This window comes from Pristiophorus japonicus, chromosome 2, assembly GCF_044704955.1.
Source record: "Pristiophorus japonicus isolate sPriJap1 chromosome 2, sPriJap1.hap1, whole genome shotgun sequence".
NCBI lineage: Eukaryota > Metazoa > Chordata > Chondrichthyes > Pristiophoridae > Pristiophorus > Pristiophorus japonicus.
In genome coordinates, this window is record NC_091978.1 from 1,097,036 (window position 1) to 1,116,094 (window position 19,059).

The 19,059-nt window shown below is 48.4% G+C and overlaps 1 protein-coding gene across 1 annotated transcript in view; it reads left to right on the top strand.

Moving 5' to 3' along the window:
• The first annotated feature begins 15,797 nt into the window (after positions 1-15,797).
• Positions 15,798-19,059, top strand: part of LOC139235179 (zinc metalloproteinase-disintegrin-like batroxstatin-2) — a 546,822-nt gene continuing 543,560 nt past the window's right edge. The window contains exon 1 of the mRNA XM_070866402.1: positions 15,798-15,871. The gene's annotated coding sequence lies outside the window, so the exon portion shown is untranslated. The remainder of the gene's footprint in view (positions 15,872-19,059) is intronic.

Here is a 19,059-nt window from a genome sequence, read left to right on the forward strand (position 1 = left end):
ACCTCCTTAAGTACTCTGGTATGCAGTCCATCAGGCCCTGGGGATTTATCGGCCTTCAATCCCATCAATTTCCCCAACGCAATTTCCCGACTAATAAGGACTTCCCTCAGTTCCTCCTTCTTACTAGACCCTCTGACCCCTTTTATATCTGGAAGGTTGTTTGTGTCCTCCTTAGTGAATACCGAACCAAAGTACCTGTTCAATTGGTCTGCCATTTCTTTGTTCCCAGTTATGACTTCCCCTGATTCTGACGGTGCAGGCTAGAAGGGCCGAATGGCCTACTCCTGCACCTATTTTTTCTATGTTTTCTATGACTGCAGGGGACCTACGTTTGTCTTTACTAACCTTTTTCTCTTTACATATCTGTAGAAGCTTTTGCAGTCCATTTTAATGTTCCCTGCAAGCTTCCTCTCGTACTCCATTTTCCCTGCCCTAATCAAATCCTTTGTCCTCCTCTGCTGAGTTCTAAATTTCTCCCAGTCCCCGGGTTCGCTGCTATTTCTGGCCAATTTGTATGCCACTTCCTTGGCTTTAATACTATCCCTGATTTCCCTTGATAGCCACGGTTGGGCCACCTTCCCTTTTTTATTTTTACGCCAATCTTTAATGATTGATTCCAACATTTTCCCCACCACTGATGTCAGGCTAACCAGTCTATAATTACCCGTTTTCTCTCCCCCTCCTTTTTTAAAAAGTGGTGTTACATTAGTTACCCTCCAGTCCATAGGACCCTGCGGAACTCCTATTACTATGATACCTTACCTGATTGGCTGCCCAGAGCCACGTGATGTCAGCTCCAGCACTGCGCACGTCCCCACGTGCACGCGCTGCGACTGGCAGTCAAAAGAGGCCACAGGCTCGGAAGTGCGGATGTAGGCAGCAGCTTAAGGTAAGTGCGAATTTTTTTCTCTAAAATGCCCGCGGGAAGGCCCAATCGGAATTTCAGGGCCAATGTTTAAACCGCTCCAATCAGCTTTCCACCCCTGCCACAGCACTGAAACGGCTCATATCAAAGTCACAAATGACATCCTAAGTGATCGTGACCATTGTAAACTATCGCTCCTCATCCTTCTCGACCTGTTTGCAGCCTTTGACGCAGTTGACCACACCATCCTCCTTCAACACCTCTCCTCCATCGTCCACCCGGATGGGACTGCCCTCAGTCGGTTCCGTTCCTATCTATACAGTTGTAGCTAGCGAATCACCTGCAGTGGCTTCTCTTCCTGCTCCCGCACCATTACCTCTGGAGTCCCCGAGGATCAATCGTTGGCCCCTTCCTATTTCTCATCTGTTATGTATGTAATAACTCGATAGACTGAATACTGTAAACTGACACTTGTACAAACCTACCTCTGAATTATTCGGGCCCAAAGTGATTACATTACATGTTGACTTGCCTTTTATACCTGGGCCGCGCACACGTGCGTACAGCCCAATGACCTCCGACAGTGGCGCTACCTGGTGACTCGTAACCCCAAGCATACATAGAAACATAGAAAATAGGTGCAGGAGTCGGCCATTCGGACCTTTGAGTCTGCACCGCCATTCAATGAGTTCATGGCTGAACATGCAACTTCAGTACCCCACCCATGCTTTCTCGCCATACCCCTTGATCCTTTTTTTTTTCCACGCCCTCTTGAACTCTCTCTTCAAAGTTCTTTTCAACTTTCCCTTACGGTACTTATTGACTGTCGGTCTCGTGCCAGTATTTAGCCTTAGATGGAGTTTACCACCCACTTTGGGCTGCATTCAAAAGCAACCCGACTCCAAGAAAACTCGATCCTGACGAGCCGGGGGCCGCTACCGGCCTCATACCGTCCACAGGCTAAGCCGCGATCAGAAGGACTTGGGCCCCGGAGCGTCGTCGGAGAAAGAGGTCTTCTATACACCACATTTCCCACGCCCGCCAGGCGAGCGGGGATTCGGCGCTGGGCTCTTCCCTCTTCACTCGCAGTTACTAGGGGAATCCTTGTTAGTTTCTTTTCCTCCGCTTAGTAATATGCTTAAATTCAGCGGGTTGTCACATCTGATCTGAGGTCGGTTTGGCTCGAGGGCTGACTTTCAATAGATCGCAACGAGATAGCTGCTCCGCTACGTACGAAACCCTGAGCCAGAATCAGGTCGTCTACGAATAATTTAGCTCCAGGTTCCCCACGAACATGCTATGCGTAAACAGGAGAGAGGCGGCGCCCATCCGTCCGCACTCCAGCCCCGAAACGAGCGGCACAACACACCGACCGGAGTCGGCTATCCCAGGCCAACTGGTGATCTGCGGCACTAGGGTATCGTTACGTTTAGGGGGGGATTCTGACTTAGAGGTGTTCAGTCATAATCCCACAGATGGTAGCTTCGCACCATTGGCTCCTCAGCCAAGCACATACACCAAATGTCTGAACCTGTGGTTCCTCTCGTACTGAGCAGGATTACTATTGCAACAACACATCATCAGTAGGGTAAGACTAACCTGTCTCACGACGGTCTCACGACGGACATGACAATATTCCCCTTTAAGATATTAGTAACAGTCTTTTTACAAATTGAGACGGTCCGGGGCTTTCTGCTCCCGTGTTGAATGTCTCAGTTCAACTCCAGCTTTGGACGAGTGTTCTGAGTCTGTTATGGCTGGGGGCTGGGTAGCCAGTCTGATGGGAGTGGCAATGACCATGTCAGGAATTGAATGTCCAGATTCATTGATGACAGCGGAGTCCTCTGATGACTGAGGACTGGTTGGTCACTGATTGTGTCTTCCTCAGACTGTTCCGGTTCATCCGTTATCTAATCAACATGTTTCCTGCATGTTTGCCCATTCTGGAGCTTAACGATAAACAATCTGTTACCCTCCTTGGCCGTAAGAGTACCAGCGATCCACTTGGGACCTTGACCATAATTTAGTACAGACACAGGATCATTGACAGAAATGTCGCCTGACACAGCTGCGCGATCATGATACCACTGCTGCCTTTGACATCTGTATTCAACATCCAAGTCAGGGTGGACAAGAGAGAGCTTGGTCTTGAGACCTCTCCATCAATAGTTCAGCAGGGAGGACCCCGGTAAGCGTGTGGGATCTTGTCCTGTAACTAAGCAATATACATGACAAGCGAGTCTGCAGTGAACCTTGAGTTACACGTTTCATACCCTGCTTGATGGTTTGGACAGCACACTCTGCTTGACCATTAGATGTGGGTTTGAATGGTGCTGACCTCACATGTTTGATACCATTGAGTTTCATGAACTCTTGAAACTCCAGACTAGTGAAGCAAGGTCCATTGTCGCTTACAACGATGTCGGGCAGACCATGAGTGGCAAACATGACACGAAGGCTCTCAATGGTAGCTGTGGATATACTGAATGACATGATTATACACTCTACTTGGAATATGCATCCACCACAACTAAAAACATTTTTCCCAGGAAGGAACCTGCAAAGTCGATGTGGATCCTGGACCATGGTTTAGATGGCCATGACCACAGACTCAGCGGCGATTCCGCTGGTGCTTTACTTAGCTGCATGCAAGTGTTGCACTGATGCACAAATGATTCCAGATCAGAGTCACTTCCAGGCCACCATACATGAGATCTGGCAAAGGCTTTCATCATAACAATACTGGGATGAGTGCTATGTCGATTATGTACAAATTTCTCTCTGCCTTTCTTAGGCATAACAACACGATTACCCCACAGTAAACAATCTGACTGGATGGATAGTTCGTCTTTGCGACGGTTGTAAGGTTTGGTCTCATCACCAATTTGCTTGGGTATGGCAGACCAATCACCACTAAGGACACAGCGTTTCACAACCGATAATATCGGATCCTGGCTGGCCAGGTCTTAACTTGTTGAGCCGTGACAGGGGTTCCTTCACTTTCAAAAGCAACCATAATTAACAGTAGATCTGCAGGTTGTGGCGTCTCCACCTCCAATGTGGGCAATGGCATACGGCTCAGTGCATCGGCAAAATTCTCGATGCCAGCTCTATGGCGAATTACATAATCATAAGCAGATAATGTCAGCTTCCACCTCTGGATGCGGGATGATGCACTGGTATTTATACCTTTGTTTTCCGAAAACAATGAAATGAGTGGCTTGTGATCCGTTTCCAGTTTAAACCGAAGACCAAACAGGTACTGATGCATCTTTTTAACCCCATACACACAGGCTAATGCTTCTTTTTCTACCATGCTGTAGGCTCTTTCTGCCCTTTCAAACTTTTAGAAGCATACGCAACAGGTTGTAGTTTATCCGACTCATTAGCTTGTTGGAACACGCAACCAAATCCACATGGTGAAGCATCACAGGCCAATACTAGACGCTTACACAGATCATAATGTACCAGTAGCTTGTTGAGTAAAGCAGATTAGTAGCTTTCTCAAAAGCTCTATCTTGATGCACCCCACACCTAGTTGTCGCCTTTTCTTAGCAGCATATGCAGTGGCTCTAATGAAGTGCTCAATCTAGGTAGGAAATTACCGAAGTAGTTGAGTGGACCAAGGAACGATTGCAGCTCCGTCACATTCTGAGGCTTGGGTGCATTTTTGATGGCCTTGGTTTTCGAGTCTGTAGGCCTGATGCCATCAGCAGAAATTTTCCTCCCCAGGAATTCGACTTCTGGTGCCATGAAGACACACTTTGAACGTTTCAGTCTGAGTCCCACTTTGTCCAGACAATGTAGAACCTCTTCCAGGTTGTTCAGCTATTCGGCGGTGTCACGACCTGTGACCAGGATGTCATCTTGGAACACGATGGTTCTAGGGATGGACTTCAGTAGACTCTCCATGTCCCTCTGAAATATGGCTGCAGCCGAGCGAATTCCGAAAGGACACCTGTTGTAGATGAACAGTCCTTTAAGAGTGTTGATGCAGGTAAGTTTCTTTGATGTCTCGACCAGCTCCTGTGTCTTGTAGGCCAACGTCAGATCCAGTTTAGTGAACGACTTCCCCCCGGCTAGCGTTGCAAACAGGTCATCAGCCTTCGGTAACGGGTGTTGATCCTGTTTCGAAACTCGGTTGATCGTAACCTTGTAGTCTCCACAAATCCTGACAGTGCCATCAGTCTTCAACACAGGAACAGTGGGGCTGGCCCATTCGTTAAATTCGACCGGTGATATGACCTCTTCACACTGGAGTCTGTCCAGTTCGATTTTGACTTTCTCCCTCATGTACGGAACCGCCCGATCTTTATGATGGATGGGTCTTGCATCCGAGTCCACGTGGATCTGCACCTTGGCTCCCGTGAAATTGCCGATGTCTGGTTCAAACAGCGAGGGGAACTTTCTCAGCACTTGAGCACATGGAGTATCATCCTCCGATGACAATGCTTTGATATCGTTCCAATTCCATTTGATTTTTTTCTAGCCAATTCCTGCTGAACAGCATTGGACTATTGCCTGGAACAATCCATAACGGTAAATCATGAACCGCACCATCATACGACACCTTGACAACTGCACTGCCAATCACTGTTATGAGTTCTTTAGTGTATGTATGCAACTTAGCATTGATTGGATTCAGCTTACGCCTCACTGCCTCAATGTCCCACAGCTTGTTGAATGTCCTCTGGCTCATTATTGATTGACTCAATTCCATCGGTACCGGCACACCGTTAAGTTCAACATTGGTTGGCTCTTTGTTAGGCACAAATACAGTCCATACACTTCCCCCTCTGGTATCTCGGATTGCAGATCCGGATCCGTGCTATACTGGTCATCATCCTCCACATGATGTGTCGCAGCACGCTTGCTCAGTTGCGGACACATGCGCTGGAGATGCCCCAGTCTCGAACAGCCTTTATCAATGTACTGTTTAAATCGACACTGATGAGGCCGATGATTGCCCCCACAACGCCAACATGGTGAAATCGGATTCATTCCCGTTGGCGGACTATGGGCAGCCACAGATTTCGCATACGCAGTCGAGTAGGCCCTGCCATATGCAGCTCTGCCAAACGACGATACAATCTTGTTTACAGTAGTTGCTGAGTTCCGATTTTTCGATGATATCTGCTTTAAGTTTTTGTCCGTCGTCATGCATGCCTGGGCAACCATGATGGCCTTGTTCAAATCCAGCATCTCCGCTGCCGGTAGCTTACGCAGGATCACCTCATGGTTGATGCCGATTACAAAGAAGTCACGCAGCATGTCTCCCAATGCGTTTTTGAACTCACATGGCCCAGCTAGACATCTTAGGTCAGCAACGAATTCTGACACATCCTGGCCCTCAGAACGAACGTGCTTGTAGAATCGATATCGTGAGATGATATGCCGCCTTCTGGTTTGAGATGGTCACGTACCAGAGTACACAATTCCTCATTGTCCTTGTCCTTGGACTTGCAGGCGAGAGAAGATTCTTTGAGTCCATAGATTTTCGGACCGCAAACCATGAGGAAGACCACCCTGCGCCTAACTGCATCAGTGGGTTCCTCCATTTTGTTGACCACGGCGTACTGGTCCAGGCGAGGTACAAAATCTGCCCAGTCCTCTCCCTCCACGAATCTCTCCAGAATTCCAATTGTGCTCATTTTTGCATGCGATTGTTCTTGAGTTACCTCGACGCCAAATGTTATGTATGTAATAACTCGATAGACTGAATACTGTAAACTAACACAGGTACAAACCTGGCTCTGCTTTATTAGGGCCCAAAGTGATTACATTACATGATGGCTTGCCTTTTATACCTGGGCTGGACACACGTGCGTACAGCCCAATGACCTCCGACAATGGCGCCACCTGGTGGCTAGTAACCCCAAGCATACATACATGACATCATCTACATGCTGTCCCTCGGTGACACCATCCGAAAACACGTCAGGTCAAACATGTACAGTGATGACACCCAGCTCTACCTCACCACCACCACCTCTCTCGACCCCTCCACTGCCTCTGATATGTCACGCTGTTTGGCTGACCTCCAGTTTGGGTGAGTAGATATTCCCAACTAAATGTTGGGAAGATTGAATAATGACCTCGGCCCCCGACTCCATTCCTCATCCTGACCACTGTCCAAGGCTGAACCAACTTTGCAATCTTGGTGTCATATTTGACCCTGAGATGAGCTTCCGCATCCCTTATCCGCTCCATTCCCAAGACCACCTTTTTTCACCTCTGTAACATTGCCTGTCTCCGCCTCTACCTCAGCTCATCTACTGCTGAAACCCGTAATTGTTACCGCTAGACTCGAGTGTTCTCCTGGCCGGCTTCCCACCTTGCAGTCTCCTACATTACAACATTGACTACACTTCAAAAGTAATCCAGAGGCTTGGACTAATGATCCGGAGACGTGAGTTCAAATCCCGCCACAGCAACTGGAGAATTTAAATTCAGTTAATTAAATAAATCTGGTAATGGTGACCATGAAACCACTGGATTGTCATAAAAACCCATCTGGTTCACTAATGTCCTCAGGGAAGGAAATCTGCCATCCCTATCTGGTCTCCAATATGTGACTCCAGACCCACAGCAATGTGGTTGACTCATAACTGCCCTCTGAAATGGCCTAACAAGCCACTCTGTACCAAACTGCTACAAAGGAGTACCTTCACCACAAGGACTGCAGTAGTTCTACAAGGCAGCTCATCACCACCACCATCCACTCAAGGGCAATTAGGGATGGGCAATAAATGCTGGCCTTGCCAGCGCTGCTCACATCCCATGTATGAATAATTTTAAAAAATTGTCTCTAAAGCGCTTTGGGACATCCTGAGGTCGTGCAAGATGCCATATAATTAGGAAAGCAAAGAGAGAGCATGAAAAATTTTGGCGCGTAAAATGAAGGAAAAGGCAAAGATGTTTTATAAATACATTAAGAGCAAAAGGATAACTAAAGAAAGAGTAGGGCCTATTAGAGACCATAAAGGAAATCGGTGTGTGGAGGTGAATGATGATGGTATGATTCTTCATGAATACTTTGCGTCTGTTTTCACAAAAGAGAGGGGCGATGCAGACATTACAATCAGGGAGGAGGAATGTGAAATATTAGATGAAATAAACATAGTGAGAGAGGAAGTATTAAGGGGCTTAGAAGTTTTGAAAGTGGATAAACCCCCAGGCCCGGATGAAATGTATCCCAGGCTGTAAAGAGAAGCAAAAGAGGAAATAGCAGCGGCTCTGACCATCATTTTCCAATCCTCTCTGGCTAAAGTGTGCTGGAGACCTTTGTTAAAAAGGGAGAAAGGGATAGACTGAGTAATTACAGGCTAGTCAGCCTAACCTCGGTAGTGGGAAAATTATTGGAAAAAATTCTGAGGGTCAGGATAAATCTTCATTTAGAAAGACACGGATTAATCAAGGTCAGTCAGCATGGATTTGTTAAGGGAAGGTCGTGTCTGTCTAACTTGATTGAATTTTTTGAGGAGGTAACCAGGAGGGTCGATGAGGGCAGTGTGTTTGATGTAATGTATATGGATGTGACTGGAAGGCTGTTTGAGGTGGGGTTCCGCAGGGCTCAGAATAAGGTCCCTTGCTTTTTATGGTATATATATCAATGATTTAGGCTTGAATGCAGGGGGTATGATTAAGAAGTTTGCAGATGATACTAAAATCAGCTGTGTGGTTGATAATGAAGAAGAAAGCTGTAGACTGCAGGGTGATAATCAATGAACTGGTCAGGTTGGCAGAACGGTGGCAAATTGAATTGAATCTGGAGAAGGTAATGCATTTGGGGAGGGCTAACAAGGCAAGGGAATACACATTAAATGGTACGATACTGAGAAATGTAGAGGAACAAAGGGACCTTGGAGTGCAGGTCCACAGATCCCTGAAGGAAGCAGGCCAGGTAGATAACGTGGTTAAGAAGGCAAACAGAATACTTGCTTATATTAGCCGAGGCATAGAATACAAGAGCAGGGAGGTTATGCTTGAACTGTATAAAACACTGGTTAGGCCACAGCTAAAGTACTGCGTGAGTTCTGGTCACCACATTACAGGAAAGATGTGATTGCACTAGAGAGGGTACAGAGGAGATTCACGACGATGGTGCCTGGACTGGAGAATTTTAGCTACGAGGAAAGATTGGATAGGCTGGGTTTGTTTTCTTTGGAACAGAGGAGGCTGAGGGGAGACCTTATTGAGGTGTATAAAATTATGAGGAGCCTGGATAGAGTGGATAGGAAGGACCTGTTTCCCTTCGAGAGGAGTCAACAACCAGGAGGCACAGATTGAAAGTAATTGGCAGGAGGTTTAGAGGAGATTTGAGAGGAAATTTCTTCACCCAGAGGGTGGTGGGAGTCTGGAACTCACTGCCTGAATGGGTGGTAGAGGCAGAAACCCTCACAACATTTAAAAAACACTTGAAGTGCTGTAATCTAGAAGGCTACAGACCAAGAACTGGAAAGTGGGATTAGTCTGTATAGCTCCTTGTCATAGAAACATAGAAAGATAGAAAATAGGTGCAGGAGTCGGCCATTCGGCCCTTCTAGCCTGCACCGCCATTCAATGAGTTCACAGCTGAACATGCAACTTCAGTATCCCATTCCTGCTTTCTCACCATACGCCTTGATCCCCCGAGTAGCAAGGACTACATCTAACTCCTTTTTGAATATATTTAGTGAATTGGCCTCAACAACTTTCTGTGGTAGAGAATTCCACAGGTTCACCACTCTCTGGGTGAAGAAGTTTCTCCTCATCGGTCCTAAATGGCTTCCCCCTTATCCTTAGACTGTGACCCCTGGTTCTGGACTTCCCCTACATTGGTAACATTCTTCTGCATTTAACCTGTCTAAACCCGTCAGAATTTTAAACGTTTCTATGAGATCCCCTCTCATTCTTCTGAACTCCAGTGAATACAAGCCCAGTTGATCCAGTCTTTCTTGATATGTCAGTCCCGCCATCCCGGGAATCAGTCTGGTGAACCTTCGCTGCACTCCCTCAATAGCAAGAATGTCCTTCCTCAAGTTAGGAGACCATAACTGTACACAATACTCCAGGTGTGGCCTCACCAAGGCTTGTGTCCAACTGTAGTAACACCTCCCTGCCCCTGTACTCAAATCCCCTTACAATGAAGGCCAACATGCCATTTGCTTTCTTAACCGCCTGCTGTATCTGCATGCCAACCTTCAATGACTGATGTACCATGACACCCAGGTCTCGTTGCACCTCCCCTTTTCCTAATCTGTCACCATTCAGATAATAGTCTGTCTCTCTGTTTTTACCACCAAAGTGGATAACCTCACATTTATCCACATTATACTTCATCTGCCATGCATTTGCCCACTCACCTAACCGATCCAAGTCACTCTGCAGCCTCATAGCATCCTCCTCGCAGCTCACACTGCCACCCAACTTAGTGTCATCCGCAAATTTGGAGATACTACATTTAATCCCCTCGTCTAAATCATTAATGTACAATGTAAACAGCTGGGGCCCCAGCACAGAACCTTGCGGTACCCCACTAGTCACTGCCTGCCATTCTGAAAAGTACCCATTTACTCCTACTCTTTGCTTCCTGTCTGACAACCAGTTCTCAATCCATGTCAGCACACTACCCCCAATCCCATGTGCTTTAACTTTGCACATTAATCTCTTGTGTGGGACCTTGTCGAAAGCCTTGTGAAAGTCCAAATACAGCACATCAACTGGTTCTCCCTTGTCCACTCTACTGGAAACATCCTCAAAAAATTCCATAAGATTTGTCAAGCATGATTTCCCTTTCACAAATCCATGCTGACTTGGACCTATCATGTCACCTCTTTCCAAATGCGCTGCTATGACATCCTTAATAATTGATTCCATCATTTTACCCAGTACTGATGTCAGGCTGACCGGTCTATAATTCCGTGTTTTCTCTCTCGCTCCATTTTTAAAAAGTGGGGTTACATTGATCCAGAGTCTATGGAATGTTGGAAAATGACTGTCAATGCATCCACTATTTCCAAGGTCACCTCCTTAAGTACTCTGGGATGCAGTCCGTCAGGCCCTGGTGATTTTTCGGCCTTCAATCCCATCAATTTCCCCAACACAATTTCCGGACTGATAAGGATTTCCCTCAGTTCCTCCTTCTTACTCGACCCTCTGACCCCTTTTATATCCGGAAGGTTGTTTGTGTCTTCCTTAGTGAATACCAAACCAAAGCACTTGTTCAATTGGTCTGCCATTTCTTTGTTCCCCGTTATGACTTCCCCTGATTCTGACTGCAGGGGACCTACGTTTGTCTTTACTAACCTTTTTCTCTTTACGTATCTATAGAAACTTTTGCAATCCGTCTTAATGTTCCCTGCAAGCTTCTTCTCGTACTCTATTTTCCCTGCCCTCATCAAACCCTTTGTCCTCCTCTGCTGAGTTCTAAATTTCTCCCAGTCCCCGGGTTCGCTGCTATTTCTGGCCAATTTGTATGCCACTTCCTTGGCTTTAATACTATCCCTGATTTCCCTAGATAGCCACGGTTGAGCCACCTTCCCTTTTTTATTTTTACGCCATGGGGCCCAAATGCTTGAGGGTACTGTAATTGACCAAGAGTGGAATAGGGTTATCGTGGTAAAACTCAACAATGGCCAGATATGCCGTAGGCATCTGGACCAAGTAAAAAAAAAAGGTTCAGCATGGACACGGAGGAACCTGAAGAAGACCATGCGATGGAGCTCACACTACCGCCAGCAAACGTGCAACAAGAGCAATCAGAAGAATGCACAGTCCCTGAGGTCAGCCCGGACAGGCCAGAATCACCACAGGTGACAGACACTCACGTCAGTGTCCAACAACCAGAGCCCCAACTGCGGCGCTCCACGTGGGAGCGGAGAACACCTGAAAAACTAAACCTATGATCCCAGTAAGACTTTGGCGGGGGGGGGGGAAGGGGGGGGGGGAAGGTGATGTCATGTTTGTAACTACAATGCAACACTACTGTATTACTGTATACACTCAAATTAGATGCACACCTTGACCACAGGGGGTGAACTTGAGGGAGACACCCCTAAGGATAAGGGGTAAGCCATTTAGGACCGAGATGAGGAGAAACTTCTTCACCCAGAGAGTGGTGAACCTGTGGAATTCTCTACCACAGAAAGTTGTTGAGGCCAATCCACTAAATATAGTCCTTACTACTAGGGGGATCAAGGGGTATGGCGAGAAAGCAGGAATGGAGTACTGAAGTTGCATGTTCAGCCATGAACTCATTGAATGGTGGTTCAGGCTCGAAGGGCCAAATGGCCTACTCCTGAAGCTATTTTCTATGTTTACCTGATCACTCAGGTATATAAAGGGAGGTCCCACGCAGGGTCATCTCTTCTGGAGTCCTGTAATAAAGAGTTAAGGTCACAGAGTGGCCTTGTCCCCAGAATGTGTCTCGTGTGGTTTCATGCTGTCGAGTAAGGACTTTACACTTTCCTCATTCTTTCTCCCAAAATGTATCACTTCACACTTTTCTGCGTTAAATTTCATCTGCCACGTGTCTGCCCATTTCACCCGCCTGTCGATGTCTTCCTGAAGTCTATCCCTCTCCTCCTCACTGTTCACTATACTTCCAAGTTTTGGCCTCTTGCACATCCTCACTTTAATCGCTCCGCCATTGGTGGCCGTGCCTTCAGCTGCCTGGGTTCTGAACTCTGGAGTTCCCTCCCTAAAGCTCTCCGCCTCTCTCCCTCTTTCTCCTCCTTTAAGATGCTGCTTAAATCCTACCTCTTTGACCAACCTGCCTAATATCTCCTTATGTGGCTAGGTATAGAATCATAGAAATTTACAGCAAAAAACTTTCAAAACTGTACCATTTATAGTATACTGTCTTTCCGTAGTAGTCCTTGCCGAGTGCATCACTTCACACTTCACTGCACAGATCTTCATCTGCCATGCTTCTGCTCATTTCACCATACTCTCTGTCATCCTGAAGTCTATAACTATCCTCATCACTATATTCTATAGTTACCAAGTTTCGTATCATCTGGAAACTATAATGCTGCTCCGTACACCCAAGTCTCGGTCATTTAGAAAAATTGCAATGGACCCAAAACTGACCCTTGAGGAATACCTTTGCAAATCACCTCGAGCAAGGGTCGGTAGATAGTGATCAAACTTTGACCAGTTTTTCCTTCCGTATCCTGGTTTGTTGAAACCTGTTCTAAAAACCCAACAGTTGGTCCTACTGACAGGGACTGAAGCAGAAGCTTTCCTGATGTGTGTGGCTCAATATCCCTCCCTCTGACCCTCCCTCACTCTGACCCTCCCTCCCTCCCTCTGACCCACCCTCTGACCCTCCCTCCCACTGACCCTTCCTCCCTCTCTCCCACTGACCCTCCCTCCCTCCCTCTGACCCTTCCTCCCACTGACCCTCCCTCCCTCTGACCCTCCCTCCCACTGACCCACTCTCCCTCCCTCTGACCCTCCCTCCCATTGACCCTCACTCCCACTGTCCCTCACTCCCTCCCACTGACCGACCCTTCCTCCCACTGACCCTCCCTCCCTCTGACCCTCCCTCCCACTGACCCTCTCTCCCTCCCTCTGACCCTCCCTCCCTCCTACTGACCCTCCCTCCCTCCCACTGGCCCTCACTCCCACTGACCCTCACTCCCTCCCTCCCTCTGACCCTCACTCCCTCTGACGCTCCCTCCCCTCCCTCTCTCCCACTGACCCTTCTTCCCTCCAACTGACCCTCACTTCTTCCCTCCCCACTGATCCTCCCTCCCTCCCTCCCCACTGACCCTCCCTCCCTCCCTCTGACCCTCCCTCCCACTGACCGAGCCTCCCCTCCCTCCCACTGACCCTCCCTTCTTCCCTCCCACTGACCCTCCCTTCTTCCCTCCCTACTGACTCTCCTTCCCTACTGACCCTCCCTCCTACTGACCCCACTCCCTCTGACCCTCCCTCCCTCCCCACTGATCCTCCCTCCCTCCCTCCCACTGACCCTCCCTCCCCTTCTCCCACTCACCCTCCCTCCCACTGACTCGCTCCCTCCCTCCCACTGACCCCCTCCCTCCCTCCCACTGACCTCCCTCCCTCCCACTGATCCTCGCTCCCTCCCACTGATCCTCGCTCCCTCCCACTGATCCTTCCTCCCTCCCACTGACCCTCCCTCCCACTGACCCTCCCTCTGACCCTTCCTCCCTCCCTCTGACCTTTCCTCCCACTGACCCTCCCTCCCTCCCTCTGACCCTCCCTCCCTCCTCTGACCCTCCCTCCCACTGACCCTCTCTCCCTCTAACCCTCCCTCCCTCCCTCTGACCCTCCCTCCCATTGACCCTCACTCCCACTGTCCCTCACTCCCTCCCTCCGACCCTCCCTCCCTCCCACTGACCCTCCCTCCCACTGGCCCTCACTCCCACTGACCCTCACTCCCTCCCTCCCTCTGACCCTCACTCTCTCTGACGCTCCCACCCCTCCCTCTCTCCCACTGACCCTTCTTCCCTCCCACTGACCCTCCCTTCTTCCCTCCCCACTGATCCTCCCTCCCTCCCCACTGACCCTCCCTCCCTCCCTCTGACCCTCCCTCCCACTGACCCTCCCTCCCACTGACCGAGCCTCCCCTCCCTCCCACTGACCCTCCCTTCTTCCCTCCATCTGACCCTCCCTTCTTCCCTCCCTACTGACTCTCCTTCCCTACTGACCCTCCCTCCTACTGACCTCCCTCCCTCTGACCCTCCCTCCCCACTGATCCTCCCTCCCCACTGATCCTCCCTCCCTCCTACTGATCCTCCCTCCCTCCCTCCCACTGACCCTCCCTCCCCTTCTCCCACTGACCCGCTCCCTCCCTCCCACTGACCCTCTCCCTCCCTCCCCTGACCTTCTCCCTCCCTCCCACTGATCCTCGCTCCCTCCCACTGATCCTCGCTCCCTCCCACTGATCCTTCCTCCCTCCCACTGACCCTCCCTCTCACTGACCCTCCCTTCTTCCCTCCCACTGACCCTCCCTTCTTCCCTCCCACTGATTCTCCCTTCTTCCCTCCCACTGACCCTCCCTTCTTCCCTCCCTACTGACCCTCCCTCCCTCTGTCTCCCCTTCCTCTGTCCCTCCATCGCTCTGACCCTCCCTCCCTCTGACCCCCCTCCCTCTGACCTCCCTCCCACTGACCCTCCCTCCCTCCCACTGTTCCTCCCACTGACCCTCCCTCCCTCTGACCCTCCCTCTCTCCCACTGACTCTCCCTCCCTCCCACTGACACTCCCTCCCTCACTCCCACTGACCCTCACTCCCACTGACCCTCACTCCCTCCCACCCACTGACCCTCACTCCCTCCCACCCACTGACCCTCACTCCCTCCCTCCCACTGACCCTCACTCCCTCCCTCCCACTGACCCTCACTCCCTCCCTCCCACTGACCCTCACTCCCACCGACCCTCCCTCCCTCCATCCCACTGACGCTCCCTTGCTCTGACCCACTGAAACTTTGCCGTCTTTCATTGTGATGCAGTTTCGTTAAACTAAAAGGAAACCATTTGCAGAGGGAAATGTGTCTCAGATGAAACCAGCTGCTTTGATTAAAAGACAATTAACGTGTCACATATTTCCATTTCTAAATTTGTACCTAAACTTATAACAGCCCAACATCTACTTCTTCCTGAGCACTGTACTGAGATTGAGATGTTTGTTAGAGATTTGAAGTATATAATGAATGTCAATTTAGATAATTAGCTGGTGTTGCTGTCTTCATTTCGGACAAAAGTCTCATAAAAATTGAAGGATAAGTTTGTGTAAGAAAGATTAATAAATACTAACAAGCGGATGATCACAGGAGTCACATGCTTCAATCTCTGCGCAGTGAAGAGGGGACCATGAAATGTCTTGGTGTCACAGGCAAGGAAGAATAGACTGACTTTTAATGCATGTTTTTTCCAGCCAGTCACTGTTGAGTTAATGAGAGCCATTTTTTGTTGAGCAGAACAGCTATACTGATGAACTCCAGATTTGGGTGGAAATAGAAGGACAGCATTTAACTCTGGACCTCAGAAGAAATCAGTAAGTAAAGCAAGTTTCTAGCCTATGATATAATGGGCTCAATTTTCCCCAAAGCTTTTTTATGGTGTACTTGAGGAGTTACGCCCGTTTTTTTGGGACCCAAGTACGGCAAAAGAAATGTTCTAAGTTTCCCCGTTAGATTTCTTCATTTTGGTGCATCCTAACCAGTTTTGGGGGTGGAGCCTTGATCTGCGCCAAAAAGATCAGGTTGCCACAGTAACCAGGGACACAATGCGAGTTGAGGCTGCAAAGTAAAACATACAACCAGCTCGCAACACATTAAAACCCATTGCATCAACTTAAAAACACACAAAAATATATTGTAGCAACTTAGCTCCAATTATTAAAGGTTCCCCCCCACCCCGATGCAGGCGCCGATTCCCGCCCCTATCCCAGGCCGAAGGGCCTCCCGGTCTGCTGGCCTAAGCAGAACTGGAGTAACTCTCAGCTAGCCAAACTTGCCTAAATGGCCAGAATTGGCACGGGTAGCAGGTTACGCCCTCTTTGGCTGAAAAAAAAACTCAGCTAAAAAAATCGTAACTAACTGAGTTTACGCTGGTGCAAATTGATTACGGAAACTCTGATTTTTTAACTTAAGCCAAAAAGAGCAGCCTGCTCTAAAAAACGGCGCAAATCACCGGGGAAAATTGATTGAAAGCAACTTGTACTTATTACAAGCAAGGCCAGCAATACACTGTGTGGGATTTAGCATGACCATTAAGAATGGAATGTTGGTGATCTTCAACCATCCTGAACTGGAAGGGTGGAGAGGAGAAGTGTCTGCTACCAGGTCTGCAGGTCAGTCTCTGATAACTCGGCTTGTTGAGTTTCCATCCCATAATATGCCTGCCCCTAGTCCCATGTCCATTGGAGCTTGATTTTAATGAATAGCGCAGCATGGCAGATGGGGGAAAGAGGAGAGAAAAACTCCAGAGATCATATTAATAATCTGCAGTTTGTAGTAACATATTTTTTTATCAGTCAGAGAGGAGATTCGATATGCCGAGTGACTTTTCCTGTCCTCTTATGAAAATCATATTTGTGAAAGCAGAATGTAGAAAACATGTTTTTAACCCTAACCCTCGTAATTGCTGCCAGTAATGGAATTGAAGAGAAAGATGGCAGGATTTTAATTGGAGTTTTGAGTGAAAAAAATTGTGATTTACAATAGGACAAAAATGTAAATCAGGAGTCAGCAGTATTTGATTGCAGAAGTTTGCAATTCTATCGAATTGCACAGAAGGTTCTGCTTTTTATTTAAGAAATCACTTGGGTGTGATCATCATTATGGGTATGAAACCCTCATCCATGCTTTTGCTACCTCTAGACTTGACTAGTCCATCATTGGCGGTCCCTCGAACGAGGATGACTTGCTTCCACAAGAGTTCACAGATGTTCCAGTCCTGAACTCCAATTGAGGGGGTGGAAGATGCCTGTGCGTGGATTGTTTTAACGTGTGGTGACCTTTGCACATCAGCCATCACATAGGCTTGACAGAGCTAGGCCTTTATCCAGTGGCAAGGGTTGAACCAGGACGACTGGAGTCGTGCTCTGCTGCACGGACCTAGTGCGCACACATATCACCGTGTGGGCAGGCCTGTGCTGCCCTGGGCCCTCTGCTCTTCTGGGCCTCGTACCCTCATTCACTGCACCTTCGCCCATGATGTTCCAGGGCCCAGCGCTCCAGCTCTATTTATAGCTCCGACCCTGCGGTGGTGTTCTCACACAGGTCGGGGCAGCCCACGATGTAGTCATTATCACATTGCTGTTTGTGGGAACTTGCTGAGTGCAAGTTGGCTGCTGCGTTTCCTACATTGCAACAGTGACTACAGTTTTTAAAAGTACTTCATTGGCTGTAAAGCGCCCTGGGACGTCTGGTGGTCGTGAAAGGTGCAAGTCTTTTTCTAGAGAAAGGAGGGAGCCCCAGCCTGTTCAGCCTTCCCTGATGAGTATAACCTCTCAGTTCTGGTATCATCCCTGTAAATCTAGCAAACCTATTTAAGGAGGATACTTTGTTGGCTGCTGCGTTTCCCACATTTCCATAGTGACTACACTCCAAAAAGGACTCCATTGGCTGCAATGCACCTTGGGACATCCGGTAGTCGTGAAAGGCGCGACATAAATCCAAGTATTTTGTTATTTTCAATGAGAGTAAGACACGGTATATATTTTTTTAATGCTTTTGTCCCTAGAGTGTGGCTGCGTATGCCATCAGGGGCACACAGTGGAAGTGGAGATAATTTGGGAAGAACTGCCAATGGCAGGCTTGACTGGTCCAACGCACAGCCAGCTGGCATCCCACATTCTACCCTCTAAACCTGAGGCCATCTAAAACTGTCACCCCTGTGCTCGTTGACCTACATTGGCTCCTAGGTAAGTAGCATCTCAATTTTAAAATCCCCATCCTTGTTCAAATCCCACCATGGCCTTGTTCCTCCCTATGTCTGTAATCTCCAGCCCCACAACCTCACGAGATTTCTGCGCTCCTCTAATTGTGGCCTCTTGAGTAGTCCTGATTTTAATTGCTCAACTCTTGGTGGCCGTGGCTTCAGCTGCCTGGGCCCTAAGCTCTGGAACTTCCTCCCTAAACCTCTCTGCCTCTCTTTCCTCTTTAAATGCTCCTTAAAAGCTACCTCTTGGACCAAGGTCTGCCCGAATATCCCCTTATATGTCTTAGTCAAATGTTATTTTATAACACTCCTGCAAAGCGTCTTCACTACATTAAAGGCGCTATATAAATACAAGCAGGAGACAGTGAGAGGAAGCAGTCTATTGAAGCCACAGTCTTACCTGTCTCTATCAACAACACCACCTTGTATTTATATAGCGCCTTTAATGTAGTGAAACGTCTCGAGGCGCTCCACAGGAGTATTATGAAATAAAGATTTGACAGCGGGCCGCTCAAGTAGAAATTAGCACAGGAAAGAGGTATGTTTTAAGGAGCGTCTTGAAGGAGGAAAGAAGTGGAGAGGTTTAGGGAGGGAGTTCCAGACCTTGGGTCTAGGCAACAGAAGGCACCCCCACCGATGGTTGAGCGATTATAATCAGGGATGCTCAGGAGGGCAGAATTGGAAGAGTACAAATATCTCGGGGGTGTTGTGGGCTGGAGAAGATTACAGAGATAGGGAGTGGCGAGGACATGGAGGGATTTGAAAATAAGGATCAGAATTTTGAAATCGAGGCGTCGC